At 39.3% G+C, this 22869-nt stretch overlaps 1 protein-coding gene and 1 pseudogene across 2 annotated transcripts in view; one reads left to right on the top strand and one right to left on the bottom strand.

Moving 5' to 3' along the window:
* Tec (tec protein tyrosine kinase) overlaps nt 1–22869 on the bottom strand; it is a 100938-nt gene that overhangs the window by 59745 nt on the left and 18324 nt on the right. The window lies entirely within an intron of this gene.
* LOC150055788 (10 kDa heat shock protein, mitochondrial pseudogene) lies at nt 7284–9514 on the top strand (annotated as a pseudogene).

Below are 22869 nucleotides of genomic sequence, written 5' to 3'. Positions count from 1 at the left end.
AATTGCATCCCCAACACCTTCAGGATAAAATCAAAAGTCCTTAGACTGACATGATAAAGTAGGAGAGACACTGGAACTCATAGGCACAGGCAACAGATTCCTGAACAGAATCCCAGGGTCAAAACAGATTGGAGAGAGAAGCGATAAATGGGACTACCTAAAAATAAAAAGTTTCTGTACAGATAAAAACATAGTCGCAAAAGTAGAGAGACAGCCAACCAACTGGGAAAAGATATTCACCAACAATACATCTGACAAATACTTAATATCTAGTATCTACAGGGAACTCAAGAAACTAATCCCCCCCAAACCCAATAAACCATTCACTAAATGGACAAGGGAACTAAAGAGAGACTTATCAGAAGAGATTAAAATGGCAGAAAAGCATATGAGAAAATGTTCATCTATGGTCATAAAGGAAATGCAAATAAAAACTACCCTAAGATACCACCTTACTCCAACAAGAATGGCCAAGATTTTGAACTCAAACAATGACAGATGCTGGCGGGGTTGTGGAGAAAAAGGAACCCTACTACACTGCTGGTAGGAATGCAGACTAGTTCAGCCACTCTGGAAAGCAGTGTGAAGGTTTCTTAAAGAACTGCAAATAGACCTTTCCTACAATCCCGCCATACCACTTCTGGGCACCTATCCTGAACATCAGGACCCAAGATATTATAAGGATACCTGCTCAGCTATGTTTATCTCTGCACTATTCACAATAGCCAGGCGATGGAAACAATCCAGATGCCCTACTGCAGATGAATGGATACAGAAAATGTGACATATATACACAATGGAATTCTACATAGCCAACAGACATGATAAAATAATGGCATTTGCAGGGAATTGGATGAATCTAGAGCGAATCATGTTGAGTGAGACAAGTCAAGACCTAAAGATCAAAAGGCACATGGTATCTTTAATATGTGGCTATTAAATCCAAAGAGTACAAGAGCGAGGACTCAATAACTGCATACCCAAAGCTATGGATATGGTAATGGAAATACAAACATAACTATATAGACCTAAAAACCTATGACTCTATAGACATAATGTTTTATTGCATAAATTGTTTCTATGACATACAAACCCTTAGCCTAATTTTGATTAAGTTCTAAAAACTAAGTCCCAGTGATTGTAAATAGAGATTCCCTCCTTGAACACTTGTATGTTAAACTTGTCATTTAAAATATGATGTAAAAATCAACGTTAATAAATTCTTAAAAAAAAAAAAAAGTCCTTAGACTGTGAGGATTGTCCATCATTCGACTGCAACCTGACATCCAATTTTTACTTCTAGTCTTCCCACCAAATACACCATACACCTCACGATAGTACACCAGATTCATCTCACAACATTCATTCCCTGGTCTAGAGGGCTCTCCAACCCCTCTCTCTCCACCAGGAAAACTCTACCTACTTCCAAACATACCACCTTGATGTCATCCTTCCTGGTTTCAATTAATTAAAGGTTTTCCCACTACACTATCCACAACCTCTCCCGTTCATCATAGAACTAATCCTATTCTTCCATATCAATAGCAATTAATAAAGATATGTTAGTATCTCATCAGGCTGCAAAGTTCCTAAAGGAATGGTTCTCAACCTGTGTTCATTAGACTCAGCTACCAAGATTTTGTTTAATAGAGGTGTACACACTCCACTTCCCCTTTTTACTTTTTTCACCCAGGGCAGGGTGGGCCCTGACATTATTTTTTGTTTTGTTTTGTTTTTATTGTCAGGTTACAGTTACATTCGTCAGGTAGTAGGTGCATTACTTCTCACATATTGATACCCCTTCTCATTTTTTTGTCCCTGTTTTCCTCCCCTAACCCCTCCCAATCATCTTGTTTCCTCCCTTCTCTATTTCAAATAAACAAATAAATGTATATACAATACACCAGGTAACAAAAGTCAGATATAGTAACCACATGAGATTAACCATAAGGGCAAAAAAAAAAAAAAAAAACAGAAAAGAGAAATAACAGTACAAGAACAACAGAACAACAATCTCACAAGATAAACCTCTTGTTTCCATATCCTGGAGTTCATTTCATTTAGTCTCATCCTGTAAGACCTTGTATACATCAGTTTTGAGCTATTGTAATCCTCTGCTAGGAGAGCCTGACATTATTTTTGTGCACACAGAAATGAGAGCCACTACAGGACTCCAGTGGCTCACACCTGTAATCCTAGCTACTAGGGAGGCTGAGATCTGAGGATTATGGTTCAAAGCCAGCCCAGGCACAAAAGTCCATGAGACTCATCTCCAATTAACCACCAGAAAACCAAAATGGCCCTATGGCTCAAGGGGTAGGGCAGTAGCCTTGAGCTGAAGAGCTCAGGGTCAGCACCCAGGCTCAGAGTTCAAGTCCCATATCTAACAAAAGAAAAAGAAAAGAGAGCCACTATGGGTTTTTTTTTCTACACCAGTTTTATTAAAACACAAATAAGTATTTCTCTTTCTGTAATGGCAAATGCTTCAAATAATGTGGAACATGAATTACTCACTAATACATGGACTTTAAATATAGAAACAAAAATTAACTTTTCAAAAAGTGAAAGAGTAAGGCTATATACAAACAGGACTTGGAATCTATATGCTGATTCCAAAACTGCAATGCATTTGTGATCTCTGTGGTGAAACGAGAGCATTCCACCCTTGCTTTGGAGAAGGGCTATCAGACAACAGAGAGCCACTATCTTAAAGGAAGGTCCTGAGCTCTAGTACCACTTGTACCACTCTCCCTGTTGTAACTGGATTCTGAACACATTAACCCACAAGCCATTTCATATGAATAGTGAAGGAACTGTCTTCTTTCTTTTACATCTAAGTTAGTCTTCTTGTTCCATATTGAGATTTTGGTGCCCAATTTTATTTTCATAAGAAACAGTTGGTATGCAAATACTACTTCTTTAGAAATTATCTTACCATCTTTGTTTAACAGATTTCCAATGAAGGCTAAAAATGACTACTTTACAAGAAAGACTCCCCAAACTAAAGGTTACTTCCAAATTGAAATACAACCAAGCATATCTTGTAAAATTTCAAAGCTATAGGGATAAGGAAGAAAATCAGCATACTTAAAAGTATCATAGAAAAGATCAAAATGCAGAATGACAGTCATCAAGAGTGACAACTAGAAGCTCAGAGGCAGAAGGAACCCAGAAAAATCCAGACAATTTGGATTTCTAACTCAAAGTCTATATTCAGCTATAATAATGAGACAGAATCACAAGCACATTTCTTATGTAGGCAGTGATTTAAATTTTCACACTTGTCAAAAAGCCACTTGATGCATTATGCCCCATGAAATGCTCCTTGATGATGTAAACACAAATATCCGCATGTACATGCACATACAGACATGTATGCAAGCTCACATACACACTGCAGGAAACATGGTTTTCAATACAAGCAAGTAATGACGAAGACAAATCAATGGTACTGAGAAATAGGCAGAGAGATTAAACACCCAAATGGTATCAAAGCCAGAAGGTTCTTGGACAGACACTCTTCTATAAGATAGAACTGAACCTATGGTGAAGAAATGTATAACATATCAGTGAAAGTAAGCAAACTTTAAAAACATTCCTGAAGAAATAAAAAAAACTGTACAAAAAAAAGGAAAAATAACCACAGTATGTCCTAATTTTGGCTATAAAGAAAAACCATATCATCATAATAAGGTAAATAATTATCTTCCTAGTGTTGTACACATTGGGAGTAGGAGTGTACTTCTGGTGGGTGGGTGAGTGGGTGGGCGGGCTATGTCCTTTCAGGAGCAGAAGGAACAAAGCTTAAGTAGCAATGAAGCACATTTCTTAGAGGTTGACAAAACTCCAAAGACATTTAGTTATAGATTAGCTGACTCTTCTGTGATATTTCTGAATAGAGTATCATCCATTCTATAAAATAGAAGGGTAATTCTCACAGGGCAGAACAAAGTTTTGGAAGGTAGGATCAAAGAAATAGAACAATGAATGCTTAAATACTGATTGGTTAGCATCAAGTTCTTTTAGGTTAACTTTTTATTTTTTAAGCTTAAAGCAAAAGAGACTTCCTTGATCTCGGGGCCTGGGTACTATCCCTGAGCTATTTTGCCCAAGGCAAGTACTCCACCACTTTGAGCCACAGCTCCACTTTCAGTTTTCTGGTGGTTAACTGGAGAGAAGAGTCTCATAGAATTTCCTGCCCTGGCTGGTCCTGGCTGAGATCCTAAGATTTCAGCTTCCTGAGTAGCTGTTACATTCGTCAGGTAGTAGGTGCATTACTTCTCACACATTAATACCCCTTCTCATGTTTTTGTCCCTGTTTCCCTCCTCCACCCCCTCCCAATTATCTTGTTCCTCCCTTCCCTATTTCAAATAAACATATGTACAATATACCAGGTAACAGTAACCACATGAGATTAACCATAGGGCAAAAAAGAAGAGAAATAACATAGTACATTAAGAATAACAATTACACAAAATAAAGCTCTTGTTTCCATATCCTGGAGTTTATTTCACTTAATCTGATCCTATATGACCTTATGTACATAGCTTTTGAGCTGTTGTAATCCTCTGCTAGGAGAATCCTTGTCACTGTTTTATTTTTGTACCTTTTGTCTAATACCTAAGTTTATCTGATTTGGGGAAAGGAAGAGAAGAAATGGTGAGACAGAAATGGTGGGACAAAGGGTGAACTAATTTAGCAGTGATGCTCATTAGATACTATGTTAGAAATGAACTATACAATCTTGGTGGGGGGATCAGTAGGGAATAAACTGGGAGCAAATGAGGGAGGAAGCAACACTGTTCAAACAGATACGTATTCATTACCTGACTTACGTAACTGCAACCCCTCTGTATATCACCTTTACACTAATTTTTTTTTTTTTTTGCCAGTCCTGGGCTTGAGCTCAGGGCCTGAGCACTGTCCTTGGGTTTTCTCAAGGCTAGAGCTGTACCACTTGAGCCTCAGCATCACTTTTGGCTTTTTTTCTATGTATGTGGTACCGAGGAATCAAACCTGGGTCTTCATGCATGCTAGGCAAGCACTTTAACCACTAGGCCAAACTCCGGGCCCTAAAAAAAAATTTTTTAAAGGAACCTAATGGACAACCATGAAATAAAAATTTTTTGCCAGTCCCAGGACTTGAACTCAGAGCCTGGCCACGATCGTTGAACTTTCTCAAGGTTAGCGCTCTACCACTTGAGCCACAGCACCATTTGCAGATTTTTCTATGTATGTGGTACCGAGGAATCGAACACGGGTCTTCATGCATGCTAAGCAAGCACTCTACTACTATGCCAAACTCCCAGCCCCCAAATAAAAATTATTTTAATAATGATGTCAAGTAAAGATATTCAATTGAAGATTTATAAAAAGAATGAGTGTTTCAGATAATCAGAAAAATTACTGAGGAAAGAGGTATACAGATACATAGTCTCCATATTCCTCCTCTGAATTTTATTAATAAAACTGAAATTAAAGACATTAGGAACAAAAATACAATAAAACCTAACAGCCAAAGGTAATAAATGTCAATATGACATTAATCAATATGAGATTCATCAAAAGCTCCACACTACAAAAAATTATCTTCAGCCAGGCACTGGTGGCTCATATCTATAATCCTACTCAGGAGTCTGAGATCTGAGGATTGCAGTTCAAAGCCAACCTAAGCAGCAAAGTCCATGAGACTCTCATCTGTAATTAAGCACCATAAAAGCTAGAAGTAGCTCTGGCTCAAGTGATAGAGCACTAGCCTTGAGCAAAAAAGCTCAAGGGGAGCTCCAGGCCCTCAGTTTAAGTTCCAGAATTGGAGTGCATGTACACACACACACGCGCGCGCGCACACACGCACACACAGAGCTGTGAAACTGTTGCAATGCTGGACAGAGAATATTGGGTACTGTGGATTTATCACTGTGCAAGAGTGATCATAGCTATATGTTCATTGACATTCCCGTTAGGAGTCAGGATCTATATCTCTTCTCACTGAATGGAAGTGGGCCTTTGGCTCCATCAACAAATATGTACAGTGGAAGTAATATTAAAAGAGTATACAAATGCAGTAATGGTACTCATTGAACTATATAACTTGTGGGTGGGGATGGGAGGGGAAGAAATGGGAGAGAGTGAGGGAAGGGGTGACATTGTCCAAAAAGAAATCTATTCTTTACCTGACTTACATAACTGTAACCTCTTGGTACACCACCTTTATAATAGCGTTTTTAAATTTAAAATAAATAATTACAGCTTAGTTCCTCCAGGCTCTGGCTCTTGGGATACAACAATCATACTGAGAGAAATCCAAGTGAAACTGAGAAACAGTTTCCATCTATAGGTATTTTAGTGCAGCATTCCAGTGAAGTGTAGCCTTCAGGAGCTGCCCATAGGAGTGGGAGAAGTGCGAGAGCATCTGATGAATCCAGCCTCCAGTCATTCAAATCATTCTCAACATTTGAGTTTTCCCAGAAGCTGGAGAAAGTAGGCAGCCCCAAGTACACTGTCCAGCTGTTAACATACAAAACCCAAGAGTGTGATAAAATGGTTGTGTATGCTATTAATGTTTGTAGTTTCTTATCAGTAATAGATACCTAAGACATATAAAGTCCTTGACTATCCCATTCTCACTTCACTCATCTTAAATTCCTGTCAACTTCCTTTCTCCCTCAACTACTTCTTCACTCAACCACCTTTTCACCACAATCTGTTCATGAGCCAATTTGTCCATAGTTTCAGACATCATGTAATTATGCATTCTGACATTTATTGCATGCCCATGATGGATGATGAACTATGAATGAGGCAGTCAGGTGGTAACAAAACAAGTTAGACATCACCTTTGTTCCAGAGAGCCATGGGAAAGATGAACTTAAACACAAACAGGAGCCCGGCACCAGTGGCTCACACCTGTAATACTCACCAGACTGAGATTTGAGGATCATGTTTCAAAGCCAGACCAGGCATGGAAGTCCGTGAGACTCTTACCTCCAATAAACCACCAGAAAACCGGACATGGCACTGTGGCTCAAGTGGGAGAGCATTAGCCTTGAGCAGAAGAGCTCAAGGCAGTGCTCAGGCCCAGAGTTCAAGACTGCAAATGACCAAAACAAGAAAGCAGAGTTACAGAGTTACAGGTAACTCTGGGTACTCAGCAGGTTGAGATCTAAGGATTGTGGTTCAAAGCCAGCCTCAGCAGGAAAGTTCCTGAGAGACTTGCATCTCTAATTAATCACTCAAAAATTGGAAGTGGTAGAGCAGAATCCAAGGAGCAACCACGAGAGTCATGGCTAGACAAGCATTTAGGAAGTTTCTTTCTCTGTTTGACCAAGTGCTGGTCGAAAGGAGTGCAGCTGAAACTGTAACCAAAGGAGGCCTTATGCTTCCAGAAAAGTCTCAAGGAAAAGTAATATAAGCCACAGTAGTGGCCATGAGATCGGGCTCTAAAGGAAAGGGTGGAGAGATGCAGCCAGTGAGTGTGAAAGTGGGCAATAAAGTTCTTCTCCCAGAATATTGAGGCACCAAAGTAGCTCTAGATGACAATGGTTATTTCTTATTTAAGAATGGTAGCATTGGGGGCTGGGAGTTTGGCCTAGTGGCAGAGTGCTTGCCTAGCATGCACGAAGACCCGGGTTCGATTCCTCGGTACCACATACATAGAAAAAAGCTGGAAGTGGTGCTGAGGCTCAAGTGGTAGAGTGCTAAGCCTTGAGAAAGTCCAAGGACAGTGCTCAGGCCCTGAACCCAAGCCCAGGACTGGCAAGAAAAAAAGAAAGAAAGAAAGAAAGAATGGTAGCATTCTTTGAAAGTATGCAGAGTGAATAACATCAGTGAAATGGCATCATGAGAAGTTGCCCATTCCATGCAAGTTCTGAGATCTTTCATCACGTAAATAATGTTTATATCTCCCTTTTACAATAAACTGATAGTAACTAAACTAATGAAAAGAAAAAAACTGGAAGTGATACTGTGACTCAAATGATAGAATTGTGCTTTGAGCACAACTTAGAGGTTCAGGGACAGTGCCCAGGGCCTGAGTTCAAGTCCCACCATCAACCAAAAAATAAAAAAGAGGAACATAACAATCTGTGAAAGGCTACAAAATGGTATGGGATGCATCCTGGTAACCCAAGATAGTTACTAGTCTGTAGTCCCTAGAGATAAGGAATTGGGCCCTTCTCAAAGAATTATGAACCACAACAATAAGGAAATGACTTGTTATGCTAACCCATAAATGATAGTTGTGAATGTTCTGATCTTGATAACCATGTCCTCATATGGACATCATTTTTTAAAATGTGCTTAATTTTACAGAGCCATAAACCGGAAATAAAATGTTTTAATAGTATGTGTTTACTATTTCATTTTTTTTAACTTTCACAGAAAGATTTTTTGTTCAGTTGGTTGGTTTTTGTGCCAATCTGGAGCTCTATGCCAGGGCCTGGGCATTGTCTCTGAACCCTTTTTGTTTCTGTTTCTTAATTTAAGGCTAACATTCTGTCACTTAAACCACAGCTCCACTTCCAGCTTTTTGGTGGTTAATTGGATATGAGTCTCACATGCCGAGCAGGCGCAGTGGCACATGCCTGTAATCCTCACTACTCAGGAGGCTGAGATCTGAGGATCATGGTTCAAAGCCAGCCTGGACACTAAAGAACGTGAGACTCTTATCTCCAATTAATCACTAAAAAATAGGAAGTGGGGTTGTGGCTCAAGGGGTAGGGCAATAGCCTTGAGCTGAAGAGCTCAGGGACAGCTCCCAGGCCCAGAGTTCAAGCCGCAAAACCCACTAAAACACACACACAAAAAAAATTAAAAAGTCTCATAAACTTTCCTGCCCCAGATGGTTTCAAACCATGATCCTCATATTTCAGCCTTCTGAGTAGCTACAATTATAGGCATGAGCCACTGGCACCCAGCTTAAGTGAGTATTGAGTATTTAAACTCTAAAAGAAAATTAATTGAGCATTTTATTAATGGAAGAATAAAATAGAGAAGAAAAGCCAACAGCCCTCATTAGAGAAAAACAACTTCTTTATTAGTTACACATATTCTTCCCTTTCCAGACTAGATGCATTCCAAGCACACGGCTGAAATTAGAATGAATTGTAAGTGAGTAGTTTTTGTTAGGATCCAATTCTAGGATTTAAAAAAAAAAATACACTTTAATGGAAAGAAAAACTATGCAGTACACATGGCAAAAATCTTCAGACAAAAACAAGGAAATGATGTTGGGGCTTAGGCCATTATAGAGATTAAATGGTTTCACAGAGCTCCCTGAATGTCTCAAAGGTTTGAACAGATATACCGTGTTTTCTATAATGTTCCATCTCCCAATACCCCATTACTTTTACTATCGTCTCCAAATCCAAAGTAAAGACATTTTCATCACTCATAAACATCCCCAGATATCATAAGACCCTCATGCTCGATCCTTCTCCCATTGGAATGTTATCTGAGCTAAATCTTAGTCAGTATCATGTTTTGCCAACAGAAACTGAAAATTCCATGATTTGAGAAGTCATAGTCCATAAATAAATCAATGCTCCATTTTTTCACTGTTCTGTGAAATTCTGAAAATCAAATTCACTTCAGTAAGTAACTGTGACACTTAGCCCAACAGAATAAGTTAGCTAATACCACATAGATAGACAAGTCTCCATTTCTGTCACATATCAATTTTTCAACTGTATTCCCACATCTTTTCTTGTTCTCCCTGAGAACTCTTGTTATTACACAAACCAAACAGAAGACAATATCTTTGGGGGACAGGAGTTTGGTCTAGTGGAGACAGAGTGCTTGCCTAGCGTGCAGAAAGACCTGGGTTCAATTCCTTGGTACCACATACATAGAAAATAGCTGGAAGTGGTGCTGTGGCTCAAGTAGTTGAGCTCTAGTTTTGAGAAAGCCCAAGATCAGTACTCAGGACCTGAGTTAAAGGCCCAGAACTGGAGAAAGAAGAAAGAAAGAAAGAAAGAAAGAAAGAAAGAAAGAAAGAAAGAAAGAAAGAAAGAAAGAAAGAGAGAGAGAGAGAGAGAGAGAGAGAGAGAGAGAGAGAGAGAGAGAGAGAGAGAGAGAGAGGAGAGACAGAGACAGGAAGGGAGGGAAGGAGGAAGGGAGAGAGGGGGAGAGAGAGAGAGAGGAGAGAGAAAGAGACAGAAAGAAAGAAAGAAAGAAAGAAAGAAAGAAAGAAAGAAAGAAAGAAAGAAAGAAAGAAAGAAAGAGAAAGAAAGAAAGAAAGAAAGAAAGAAAGAAAGAAAGAAAGAAAGAAAGAAAGGAAAAGAAAAGAAATATATTTGGCACATATAACACTGCCTGATATACATTAGGGACTTAAAAATGTATCGGATGTCTTCATGAGTTCACTTTATTTAGGCTTTCTATGTTTGCTTCACAAAGTAAACCTCCACAGTAACAGAAGCGTCTACTTGAGACTCTGCACCATTTTCAGGTTCTTTCACTGTCTTTGGACAGACATGATGAAATCTTGTATTTCAAAATTATCCATCTGCAATTTAAACCAGCATCCTGGAATCACAAATTAACCAGCTCCTCAACAGGATCCTGTCCTTGGCAAACACTCCAGAGTTTCATTTCTCTCCTGAGTAGGTGATCCTCCCTACCCTACCCCGGACCCAGCTGGGATGGGAGGCTCTGAGTTTACTCATCTCAGGGTCCTTGATGATTGTGAATCATGATGTTCACTTCAATGTGCAGTTACTGTTCACCATAATTTCTGATAATATATCTGATGTGGGCCTCTTATTTGTCTTTAACAAATAACAAAGCTGAGGGCAAGATCTAAACTATAATGATCACCTGACATTTATAAAATTCATGAAGCATGCTCTCTAAAGCTGTCTTCATCCCTGTATCCCAGTCATCTTTGTAGCTTAATGGACTAAAAATCTATGCACTGCCTATGTGACCACTGTGTTAAACACAGAAAAATCAACTGTATAAAAGACAATAAAATATATTAAAAGAAAAAAAACTGGATCAACATTTCAGTATGTTGTCCACGCTGATCTTAAACTTATAGGCTTAAGTGATCAACTAAACTCAGTCTCTAGAATAGCTGAGACTATAGGATGTACTACCATGGCCAGCTTCTTTAAAAAAAAAAAAATCTTTTTTTTTGGTACCAGTCCTGGGCCTTCAACACAGGGTTTGAGCAGTATGCTTAAGGCACAAAACTGCTGTGGCACTTAAGCTCCAGCTACACTTCTGCCTTTTCTGGTGCTGACTTGGAGATGAGTGTCTCACTGACTTACCTGCCCTGACAGTGCCTAAGATTACAGGCATAAGCCACCAGCACCCAGAAAAAGGACCAAAATTTTAATTTCTCTTGATAAAGCAATGATTTCTTAAGTATTGCCTTAAAAGCTTTTTTTTTCTTATTGTCCTCTATTATCTTGTTCCACAATTATTTCTGTTGAACTTTCGACTAAACATAATTTAGTTGAAGGAGCAGAACTGCTGCATGATTAACCCAGCTCTGAATCTTAGCTCTGCTGCTCCTTTATTAGATAATTTTGTACACGTTTCTACCACATACATTGCTATTTCCTTACTTGTAAAATGAAAATAAGTACCAAATTAAAACCGTAAAGCTGGACACTGGGTGTTTAGAAGAAGCCTCGTTACTCAGAAGGCTGAGATGGAAGGATCACAATTCAAAGCCAGCCCAGGCACTGAAGTCTGTGAGACTCCTCTCTCCAATAAACTACCCAGAAAAAGCCAGAAGTAGTGCTCAAGTGCTAGAACAATAGCCTTGAGCACCAAGAGGCTCAGGGACAACACTCAGAGCCTGAGTTCACGCCTCAGAACCAGAAAAAGAAAAAAAAAAGTAATTGTGAAAATGCACATAAAGTCTCCCACGCAGGAGAAAACCAAACACTTCCTAAATGAGAAAACCTTTGGTATTTTTATTCTGAATTGACTCAAACTGACGTACTCAGCCACTGTTCTCGTCTTCTGGAATATAAAATAAAACGTAAGACCTGGCCATTAAGTACTTGTAGCCTAAAAAAGGACAGTCTTGACAGAACTGACAATTACCTTGCTAAGTAAATAGGCCTCACTAAATAGGCCTCAACTCTAAGGACAGGAGGTAGAAAAATGATAACTAGGCTAAGTTAAAAAGCCAAGAGAGTTGTCACCTACTGAAGATGCTAAGACAGGCAATGGCACTCCAAGGCCAACAGCTCAGCATTGTGAAATGCAAAGTAAGTATAAAGAAACAAAAGCAAGAAAAACAGTCTGTATTCATTTAAATACATTCCATTTCCTTCCTCTCCCCATCCCTTACTCAAATACACATACACATGCATACACACATAAGCACAATGTCACCATCTTAACATCTGAAGTTATACTCTATCCAAATGTCATTTCATTAAATGAGTTAAACATGTAAAAGACTTAGAATCTGGTATACATGCCCCATGTAAGGTTTTAAATCCAGATTTTATTTCAATTTTTGTAGCTTTATCATAAGCCTCTAAGAAAGTGAACCATGGGGCCGGGAATTTGGCCTAGTGGTACAGTGCTTGCCCAGCATGCACAAAGACCTGGGTTCGATTCCTCAAGACCACATACATAGAAAAAAGCCAGAAGTGGTGCTATGGCTCAAGTGGTAGAGTATCTAGCCTTGGGAAAGCCCAAGGACAGTGCTCAGGCCCAGAGCTCAAGGCCCAGGACTGGCAAAAAAAAAAAAAAAAAAAAAAAAAAAGAAAGGAAGGAAGGAAGGAAGGAAGGAAGGAAGGAAGGAAGGAAGGAAGGAGAAGAAAGAAAGTGAACCATGCAGCAATGGATGGCACTTCAACAAGTATCATTTTATAACGACATAAATAAAAGCAAAGAGAGACATAATTATAGTAATAATGCCATATAACATAAACAGTATAGTCCAAAATTAAACCTATCTTCACAAGCACCAAGACCACTCAATGAAGAAATAATAATCTTTTAAATAAATAGTACAGGGATAACTAGAATTTGAGTCTATGTCTCACAAAAGACAAAGGAGTAAAATTACAAATCTCCTAGAAGAAAACACGGTATAAATGTTTATGGCCTTGGATTAAGCCAGGGTTTCGTAAATATAAAACAGAGCATAAGCAAAGAGAGCAAAACAGATAAATTGGACTTAACAATAGCTTTTGTCTTAAGTTTAAAAAGTTAAGACAACCTAAAGAATGAAACACATTTGTTGATGATACATCTCATGTAAGAGTCTAGTCTCCACAGTGGGGGATATAGCTCACGCAAGTGGTAGAGTATCAACCAAGTGAAAAAAAGCCAACCAAGAGCCCAAGGTCCTAAAGTACTAAGAACCAGCATAAAACAAGAAGGAGAGAAAGAGACAGAGAGAGAGAGAGACAAAGACAGAGAGAGTTTAATCTCCACAATACAAAAGAACATTTATGGGCTAGGAGTGTGGCCTAGCACTCTACTTAATTTTTTAAAAAATAAGAAAAAAGTAGGCAAGAGATATGGATACTTCTCCAAGAGACATATAAATGATCAATAAACACATGAAGAGATACTCAACACCATTAGTTTGTACGAATCAAACCACAAGATACCACTTCATACACATAAAGTTTACTAAAATCAGAAAAATGAAAACCCAACAAGTATTTGCACAAATGTAAAGAAATCAGAACCTTCATACTTTGCTGGTGGGAATGTAAAAAGGCACAAACTCTCCGATAAACAGTGTGGCAGTTCCTCAAATGTTAAAACAGAGTTATCATATGACTTAGTATTTCCACTCCAGGCATGTACTATACTTAGGAGAACTGAGAACATATTATCCACATAGCACGTGAACAGAAATGCTCATAACAGTATGACCTACAATAGCCAAAAAGTGGAAACATCCCAATTGTTTATCAACTGATGAATGAACAAAGAAAAATGTAGCATACTTATATAGTGCAACATCATTCCACCCAAAAAAAAGGAATGAAATACTGATACATGGAAAGACATGGATGGATCCTGAAAACATGTAAATGAAGGCAGACATGAAGGCCACAGTCTGTACTGATTCCATTTACCGAAATGTCCTGAACAGGCAAATCCATACAGGTAGAAAGTACACTAGTGTGCAGATGGAAAGAAGTACTTAGAGATATGGGGTTTCTATGGAGGGTAACAAAAATTTTCTAAAACTAGATAGTGATGATGGTTATCATATATAAATACATTAAAAAAGAAATACACTAAATATTACTGGATTGTACTCTTTTAAATGATTTAAAAAATAATTATGGGGGGGGACCAGGAGTTTGGCCTAGTGGTAGAGTGCTTGCCTAGCATGCACGAAGGCCCAGGTTCAATTCCTCTGTAGCACATACATAGAAAAAAGCCAGAATTGGTGCTGAGACTCAAGTGGTAGAGCTCTAGCCTTGAGAAAGTCCAAGGGCAGTGCTGAGACCCTGAGATCAAGTCCAGGACTGGCCAAAAAAAAAAAAAAAATTAAGGGGCTGGGAGTTTGGCCTAGTGGTAGAGTGCTTGCCTAGCATGCACAAAGCCCTGGGTTCAACTGCATGGTACCACATACATAGAAAAAGCCAGAAGTGGTGCTGCGGCTCAAGTGCTAGAGTTCTAGACTTGAAGGAAGACTAAGGACAGTGCTCAGGCCCTGAGTTCAAGCCGCTGGACTGGCAAAAACAAAATTAATTAAATGAACTAATCACTGGTTATTTTCTTTAAAAATGACTTAAAATGATTTAAATGGTTAAGATTATGTAGAGTATGAAAAAAACATTTATATATAATGTGTAAACCACATGCTGAAAATAATTAAAAGTAAAAAAGTCAGAGACATGCCAGGTAGGCACCAGTGGCTCGTGGATATAATCCTAACTATTCACCAGGTTAACACTTAAGGATCACAATTTGAAGCCAGCCCGGGCAGGAAAGACTATGAGACTTTTACCTCCATTAAACCTACCAAAAAAGTCAAAAGTAGAACCAACAGTGGCTAAAACAGTATAGCAAGAGCCTTGAGCAACAGAAACTCAGGGACAGTGTCCAGGCCCTAAATCCAAGCTGCAGGAAGGGCACAAAACAAGAAAATAAACTAGACAGGGAAAAAAACAGATTCTCAAACCAGCACATATATGGCAAGAACCGAATATAGTTCAAATTATCCTGGACTATTCCTCAGTAGACAAAAGTCACAAACAGCAGGACACCAGTGGCTCACACCTGTGATCCTAGCTACTCAGCAGGCTGAAAATCATGGTTCAAAGTCACCCAAGGCAGAAAAGTCAATAAGACTCTTATCTTCAATTACCAACCCAAAGACCAGGAATACTATGGCTCCAAGTGGCAGAGTGCTAGTCTTGATTAAAATAACTCAAAGACAGCACCCAAGCCAAGTTCAGGCCCCAGGAGTGACAAAAGGGGGGGGGGGGGGAGCACAAAACACCAAGGGACTAGAATTTCTATCATTAAGCCAGGTACCAGTGGTTCCCACCTGAAATCCTCTGACAACAGCAATTCAAAGCCAGCCTAAGCAGGAAATTCCCTGAGACCTTATGTCTATCTAATTAATCTAACAAAAAAATCCAAAGGTGAAGCGCCAAGAGTTTGGCCTAGTGATAAAGTGCTCAACTAGCATGCATGAAGACCTGGATTTGATTCCTCTGTACTATATACATAGAAAAAGCTGGAAATGGTGCTATGGCTCACGAGGTAGAGCTCTAGCCTTGAGAAAGCCCAAGGACAGTGCTCAGGCCCTGAGTTCAAGCCCCGGAACTGGAAACAAAATTTAAAAAAAAAGAGCCAAAGGTGTAACTGTGACCCAAGTAATAAAACACTAGCCTTAGGCAAAGAAAAGCTCAGAGGCGGCACCCAGGCCCTGAGGTCACTCTCAGGACTGGCACAATGAAGAAAGAAGGAAGAAGAAAAAAGGAAGAGGAAGAGGAGGAGGAAGGAGAAGAGAAAGAGGAGAGGAGGAGGAGGAGGAGGAGGAGGAGGAGGAGGAGGAGGAGGAGGAGGAGGAGGAGAAGGAGGAAGGAAATTCTACCACAAACAAAACCCACTCTAAAATGTGTAACATAAAACAACAAAAATACATTGTTTCTTGTGATTCTGTATGGTAGTTGGGCAGTCCTGGCCTGGATGTCAAGCAAGGCCACCTGCACATTTCTGGTGCTTGGAGACCCTGAGCCAGAGCACAGATGGTCTCTTCAGAAGAACTTGTGTTCATATCGTTCTCAGGTGACAAGAGCAGTGACAGAAGCAGGATTAAGACCCAATACCAACATACCTCCAAAGGTCTGACATTTTCTCTATCTTACTGCCTAAAGTCACAGTCAGGGTGAAAGATGACACCTTAAGAAGAGTAGATACAAAAAGTTAAATTATAGAGGCCTTTTTGCAAACATCCTAACCTAGCTAGAGAAAGGCTGATGTTTGTGGGGAGAGAAGAGTGCTGATGATTTAGTAGGTGGCTTGGGCTTCAGTTCCAGTTCATGGGGAGAAGTACTGGTCTTTCAGCACTACAGCTACACTTAGCACTGTCAGATGCTTATTAGAAGCTTTTGCAAACTAAGATTTGAGGGAAAAATCTTACTCAGCCAAAGGCATGGTGAATAATTATTCACCATTATTCACTCCTTAAATTGTTTCTCTCATTACTGTGCTTACCCATAGAAATGAATTCCACTAACTCAAATTTACATAGGCTACAATTGATATACACTGTTAATGAGAACTCTGAAATACTTACTGAAATAGATAAATTTGGAGCTTCCCAAAATCCAGGATATAAAAGACACATGCCTTACAGGAAAATAATCTTTCATAATCCTTTTGTCAAAAGAAAAGCTTCCCCTATAACTCAATTCCAAGAAAAATCAGTTTAATAGGATCCTAAAGAACAATGAAAGCAATTACACAATCTCTTCAAACAGGTGTTTGGCAAGAAAATGTGAAAACATTCCTCATCAGATTACTTCAGATATTAGCACTTGATAATTGTTCTGTAAACAAAACCTTGGTAAAAGTCTTTGTATGTGGGCTGAGTGAGACAGGTTACTTTCTGGTTAACTCAGAAATAGCAAGAAAATAAATAAATAGGTAATGTGATCTTTGGTCTTTATCTGTCAAATATTATCTCAACTTTACTTTTGGCAAAAGTTTAATATAAAATGCAGATTAAGGTTTACTCACCATTACACAACAGGAACACAGATCTTACAATAATGATAATCCAGTGTAGTATAATCTAGACCACATACCTGTGATTTATTTTTATTTTTATTTATTTATTTATTTGCCATTCCTGGGGCTTGAACTCAGGGCCTGGGTACTATCTTCGAGCTTTTTTAAGGCTAATACTCTACCACTTGAGCCACAGCATCTCTCCTGGCTTTTTCTGTGTACGTGGTACCGAGGAATCAAACCTAGGGCTTCCTGTATGCTAAGTAAGCACTATAGCCACACTAGCCACACTCCTGGCCATACCTGTGATTTTTTTTTTTTTTTGGTCATGGGACTTGAACTCTGAGCCTGGGTGCTATTCCTGAGCTCCTCAGCTCAAGGCTACCACCCTCACCCCTTGACTCACAGCGCTACTTTGGTTTTCTGGCAGTTAATTGGAGATAAGAGTCTCACAGGCTTTAGTGTCTTTGAACCTCAATCCTAAAATCTCAGCGCCTGAGCAGCTAGGATTACAGGCATGAGCCACCATACCCGGCACCTGTGATATTTTTTTGATGTGAATATATACCTTCCTGATGAGCCTATCGATGGTATGCCAATTGAATATCTACTCTAAAAGAAAATGCCAACTGTCTCAAATGTTTCACTGGCAGTTCTCACACATTTCAACTTGACCTGTTGTAAGCCTTGCTTCTTAACTGCATGGTCTCTCTGTTCATGTTTAGCTAACATAACTCAGATTATTAGATGTAAGACATATAAGGCACTCTTTTCAGTATTAGTTTTATTTTTTTTCTGCTAAAATCAGAAAGTTCTGAGGCAGAGTGGTAACACATGTAGTTTTCAGTTCACACTGATGATGCTGTTGCTGTGTCTTGAACCATAGTCTAAGTAGCTCAGGATACCAGGAACTATGTATCTCAGGCTGACCTCAAATTTGAACTCCTCCAGCCTCTATCACCCAAGTTCTCAGATGACTGGTATGTATCATGCCCAGCAGACACTAATATTTCAGACTCTGTTTTCAATGTTGTTACTATAGTCTAAAAAAAGGGTATTGAGTCTCTCTACACAATCACTTTCCCTCACCACACAGAGAGCACATATCCCAAAGAGAGGCTGATAAAAATAGATGATTATAGCTAAGATATGGAACCAACCCAGATGCTCCCAGTAGACAAATGGATTAAAAACAGTGTGGTCTATACACACAATGGAATTCTATGCTTCCATCAGAAAGAATGGCATTGCCCCATGTGTGCGGAAAAGATGAACCAATGCAACAGCAATACTCACAAGACACTGTGTTGGAAATGAATTTTACAACTTGGTGGGGGGGAGTCAGGGGAGAGGAAAAGTGGAAAATGAGGGAGTAGGTAACAATGTTCAACAAGAAATCTACTTATTACCTTATATAAGTAACTGTAACCCCTCTATACATCATTTTGACAATAAAATTACAATTTTTTATTAAAGAATTTATTAACATTGTAAAATTACAATTTTTAAAGTTTAAAAAAAAACAGAAAAAAGCTGGGCAAGGTGGCTCACACCTGTAATCCTAGCTACTCAGGAGGCTGAAATCTGAGGATCTCGGTTCAAAGCCAGCCTGGGCACTGAAGACTGTAAGACTTTTATCTCCAATTAACCAGTAGAAAACCGGAAGTGGCACTGTGGCTCAGAGGGTAGGGCAATAGCCTTGAGCTGAAGAGCTCGGGGATAGCTCTCAGGCCCAGAGTTCAAGTCCCACAACTGACTCAAAAAAAAAAAAAAACTAGACAATTAATTAAGGCCTTAAGGTCCATAACCAAACATTCTAAGATACACTCTATTTTACACATCTGCTTTACCTTAAAATTTAAAATCCAAGTTCCATGGGCTTGAAAAGCACAAAAAACTACTGCTCAAGAGGAACTGCAGAACGCATGCTTCGTCTTGGATCTAAGCATTGTACCTTATAGCCTTGTAGTATCTATATAAAAGCTACTACCTACATTTCTGAGTGCAGCTGATTCTTTCTCTCGATCCAAAAAGTTAAGTTGTACTGATGTCAGAACCTGGACAAGGAAGTCACACATTTATTCACATTCTCAACTTGTAAACCACACTGAAATCTAAGAAACTGAATTTCCAGCTTTAATAACCACCAGATAGATGAACTCTGAGCATGACATAGAAAATCATTATTATTCCATCAAGGTGTGTCCTCTACAACACTTGTTGCTTGCATGGAACTGGGGATATAGCTCATTGTTAGAGTGCTTGCCTAGCATGTCCAAAGCCCAGATTTATTCCCAGGTGCACGTGTGTGTGTGTGTGTGTGTGTGTGTGTGTGTGTGTGTGTGTGTGTATCTAACTTAATATATAGGCTCACAAACTTTCCAGTGTGACTTACATATAACTCACATCCTCTTCTGCCCTAGTTCTAGTAGTGGTTATTTGCTTTCATTCATAACTCACATCCTTTTCTGCCCTGGTTCTAGTAGTGGTTATATGCTTTCATACCAAAAATAAAATACAAAAGGTAAATGCCCCTAGTTAAGGTAACACATTGGCTACAGTATATCTTGAAACCTTAATCTCATTCTCACCTGCATCTCAAGGCTTCACTGTTCAGTGCACCCATCCCCTCCACTGGCTCATTCCTCTTCACATAGCTTCATCTCTCATATCACGACAACAGTCACACTCCACATTCACCCCACAGTACCAAGTTATTCCTGAGTCCCTTTTCAGCAACCACTCTTGATGAGCTTCATGCTCTCGACTCATCCTAGCGCTTTCTTAATTGCCTCCAGTGGAGCTGCTATCTCGATCATTCTACCAACACTGCATTTGTCAAAGTCACTAAGGACCTCCATGTTACCAGACTCAGTAGTCACTTCTCACCCCAACTAGAAGGGTTCCACACATTCTCTCCTTGAAAGGTTTGCTTTCTATTGTTTCTCTATGAAATGGAAGTTTCTTGATTTCTCTGAACTTAGAGGCTATACCTTCTCATTCTTCCCGTCTGGCTTCTATTTCTCTATTTAACTTCTAAATGAAAACGGATGCCTGGTCTCTATCTGTTGACAACTCTCTGAATTCCTACCTTCCAACACTAACTGTGGATAGCCAACAGAACAGAAGCAAACTCAACACAAGCTAAAACTTTTAAAAAGTGTGTGCTTATCTCTGCTTCCTCTTTTCTACCAAGAAAATGTGACTGAGCCAGCCTGTGAATAAGGCAAAACTAGCCTACTTGAGGGATTTAATATACATATGGAAAACAGAAGAGCTTTCCCTGCCATCTCAGCAGAGGCCCACTTAACCCATCTACCCTAGAGCAGACAATAACCAGCTTCCCCACCACACAGACATACACTTGCACACATAGGCACGTGTAGACAGACAGACAGACAGACACACAGACACACAGACACACACACACACACACACACACACACACACACACCATCCATAGCTGATCACAGATATGTCAGTCAAAGCCAAGTGAGTCTGATCGAGCCATCCCATCAATTTAGGAGCAATATTAAATCATTAATGTTGTATGCTGGTGGGGTTTTGTTACATAGCATTACTATGAGAAGATATAGCCACCATTATTTCTTCTAAAAATTACAGCAGATCCTCCTGATGGATCTCATTACTTCCTCTAGATCCTTCAACTCATTTGTCCATTTTCCAGTCAACACAATCTTTTAAAAACATAAATCATATTCATGTTATCAATTCTGCTTAAACTCATCAGGGCTGTTCAGCACACTCAGACTAAAGCCCAAACACTTTAACACAGCATAGCATCTACTGGTCCAACTTCATCTAGTACCACTCCACCCATGGTAAGCCAGGCCTCAATCCCACCATTCTCTCTGTTCTTCAGACTCAGAAAACTCATGAGCAAGGTCTCTGCATACAACAGTCTCTCTCCTAAACTGTGTGCTCTCTCTCTCTGCCTCCTCGTTCTTCTCCCTCCTTCATTCTTCTCATTTCTCTCCTTCTCTCACCTCTTCCTCTCTCCTTCTTATAACTCAAACTTCAGTTTAAATATTGTCACAAAAAGGCCTTTTCTCAAATACCCAAAGTACACAGCCTGGTTGAATGTACATCTATAATCATAACACTGGAGAAAGAGAGACTATCCTAAGTTCAAAGTCAGCCTGATCTACAATGCAAGACTCTGGCTAAAATAATAATAATAAATTAATGATAAAGTCACTCCACTGTGCCTTCCTCCAATAATTCTTTTTATTACACTTATCACTATATGACATTTCACTTGATTATAGGTATTTTTTTTGAACTCAGGGCCTAAGCACTGTCCTTGGGCTTTTCTTCTTAAGGCTAGTAGTGCTCTACCACTTGAGCCTCAGTACTTCTTCCTTCTTTTTCTGAGTATGGGTACCAATGAATCAAACCCAGGGCTTTGTGCATGCTAGGCAGGCACTCTATTAAGAGGCCATGCTCTCAACCCTTGACTACATATATTTTTATTGTGTACTCTCCCCATTAGTTGTAAATCACAAACAGGAATCCAATCTGTATTTCAACTTCTAAACAATTTCTTCACATAGAAGGTTCTTATTAAATACTAGATGGCTGTTCCCTGTCTTATTGATTCAATGAATGAATTAGATCTAGTCCAAGATCAGGATTTTTTTTCCCCTTTAAGACAGGCAAACTGAATTGAAAAAAGAGAAAAGATATACTGATTATGAGAGGGAAGTCTTAAAGCTGAGAAAATATTTTGCCTGCTGAAAGTAGTCTAGACCGGAAGTTTGGCTCTGTCCTTTCTAGCTATATACACAGACACATTACTCACCTCTCTGAGTTTATTTCTCATTTATAAAGCAAGATTATAATTAATACTTCATAGATTTGTAAAAATGAAGAATATAGGGCTGGGGGTATCAATGTATGGGAATTAATGCACCATCTATCTTATCTGGCAAATATCATGTAACCCTTCAATTAATTACAATAAAAAATATATATATATTAAAAAAAATATATATATAGGGTTGGGAGTTTGGCCTAGTGGTAAGAGTGCTTGCCTAGGCCAGGTTCGATTCCTCGGTATCACATACATAGCAAAAAGCAGGAAGTGGTGCTGTGGCTAAAGGACAGTACTCAGGCCCTGAGTTCAGTCCCCACAACTGGCAAAAAAAAAAAAAATACACACACACTTAGCAGGGCACCAATTGTTCATACTTGTAATCCTAGCCACTCAGAAAGCTGAGTTCAAAGTCAGCCTGGGCAGGAAAATCTGTAAGACTGTTATCTCCAGTTAAGTACCAAAAATCCAAAAGTAGCTGGGTACTTGTGGCTCTCCACCAGAAAACTGGAAGTGGAGCTGTGGCTCAAGGTGGTAAAGTACTAGACTTGAGCAAAAGAGGCCCAACAAACAACAACAACAAAAAAATCCAGAAGTAGAGCTATGGCTCAGCTAAAGGATGGTGTTCAGTCCCTCAGTTCAAACCCTAGGACCAGTATCCAATGTGTGTGTGTGTGTGTGTGTGTGTGTGTGTGTGTGTGTGTGTGTGTGTGTGTGTGTGTGTGTGTGTGCATACATACATATATATACATATATATATAAAACATGGAATACAGATCATACAGTTACTCCACTTTAGTGATGATGATGATAATGATGACGATGTTAGTACTAGAGGTGGTGGAAAATAATC

Source organism: Megascapheus bottae, chromosome 13, assembly GCF_031878675.1.
Source record: "Megascapheus bottae isolate mThoBot1 chromosome 13, mThoBot2.hap1, whole genome shotgun sequence".
Classification (NCBI taxonomy): domain Eukaryota; kingdom Metazoa; phylum Chordata; class Mammalia; order Rodentia; family Geomyidae; genus Megascapheus; species Megascapheus bottae.
The sequence above is the reverse complement of the archived record's forward strand: the minus strand, read 5'-3'. Positions and strand labels throughout refer to the sequence as shown.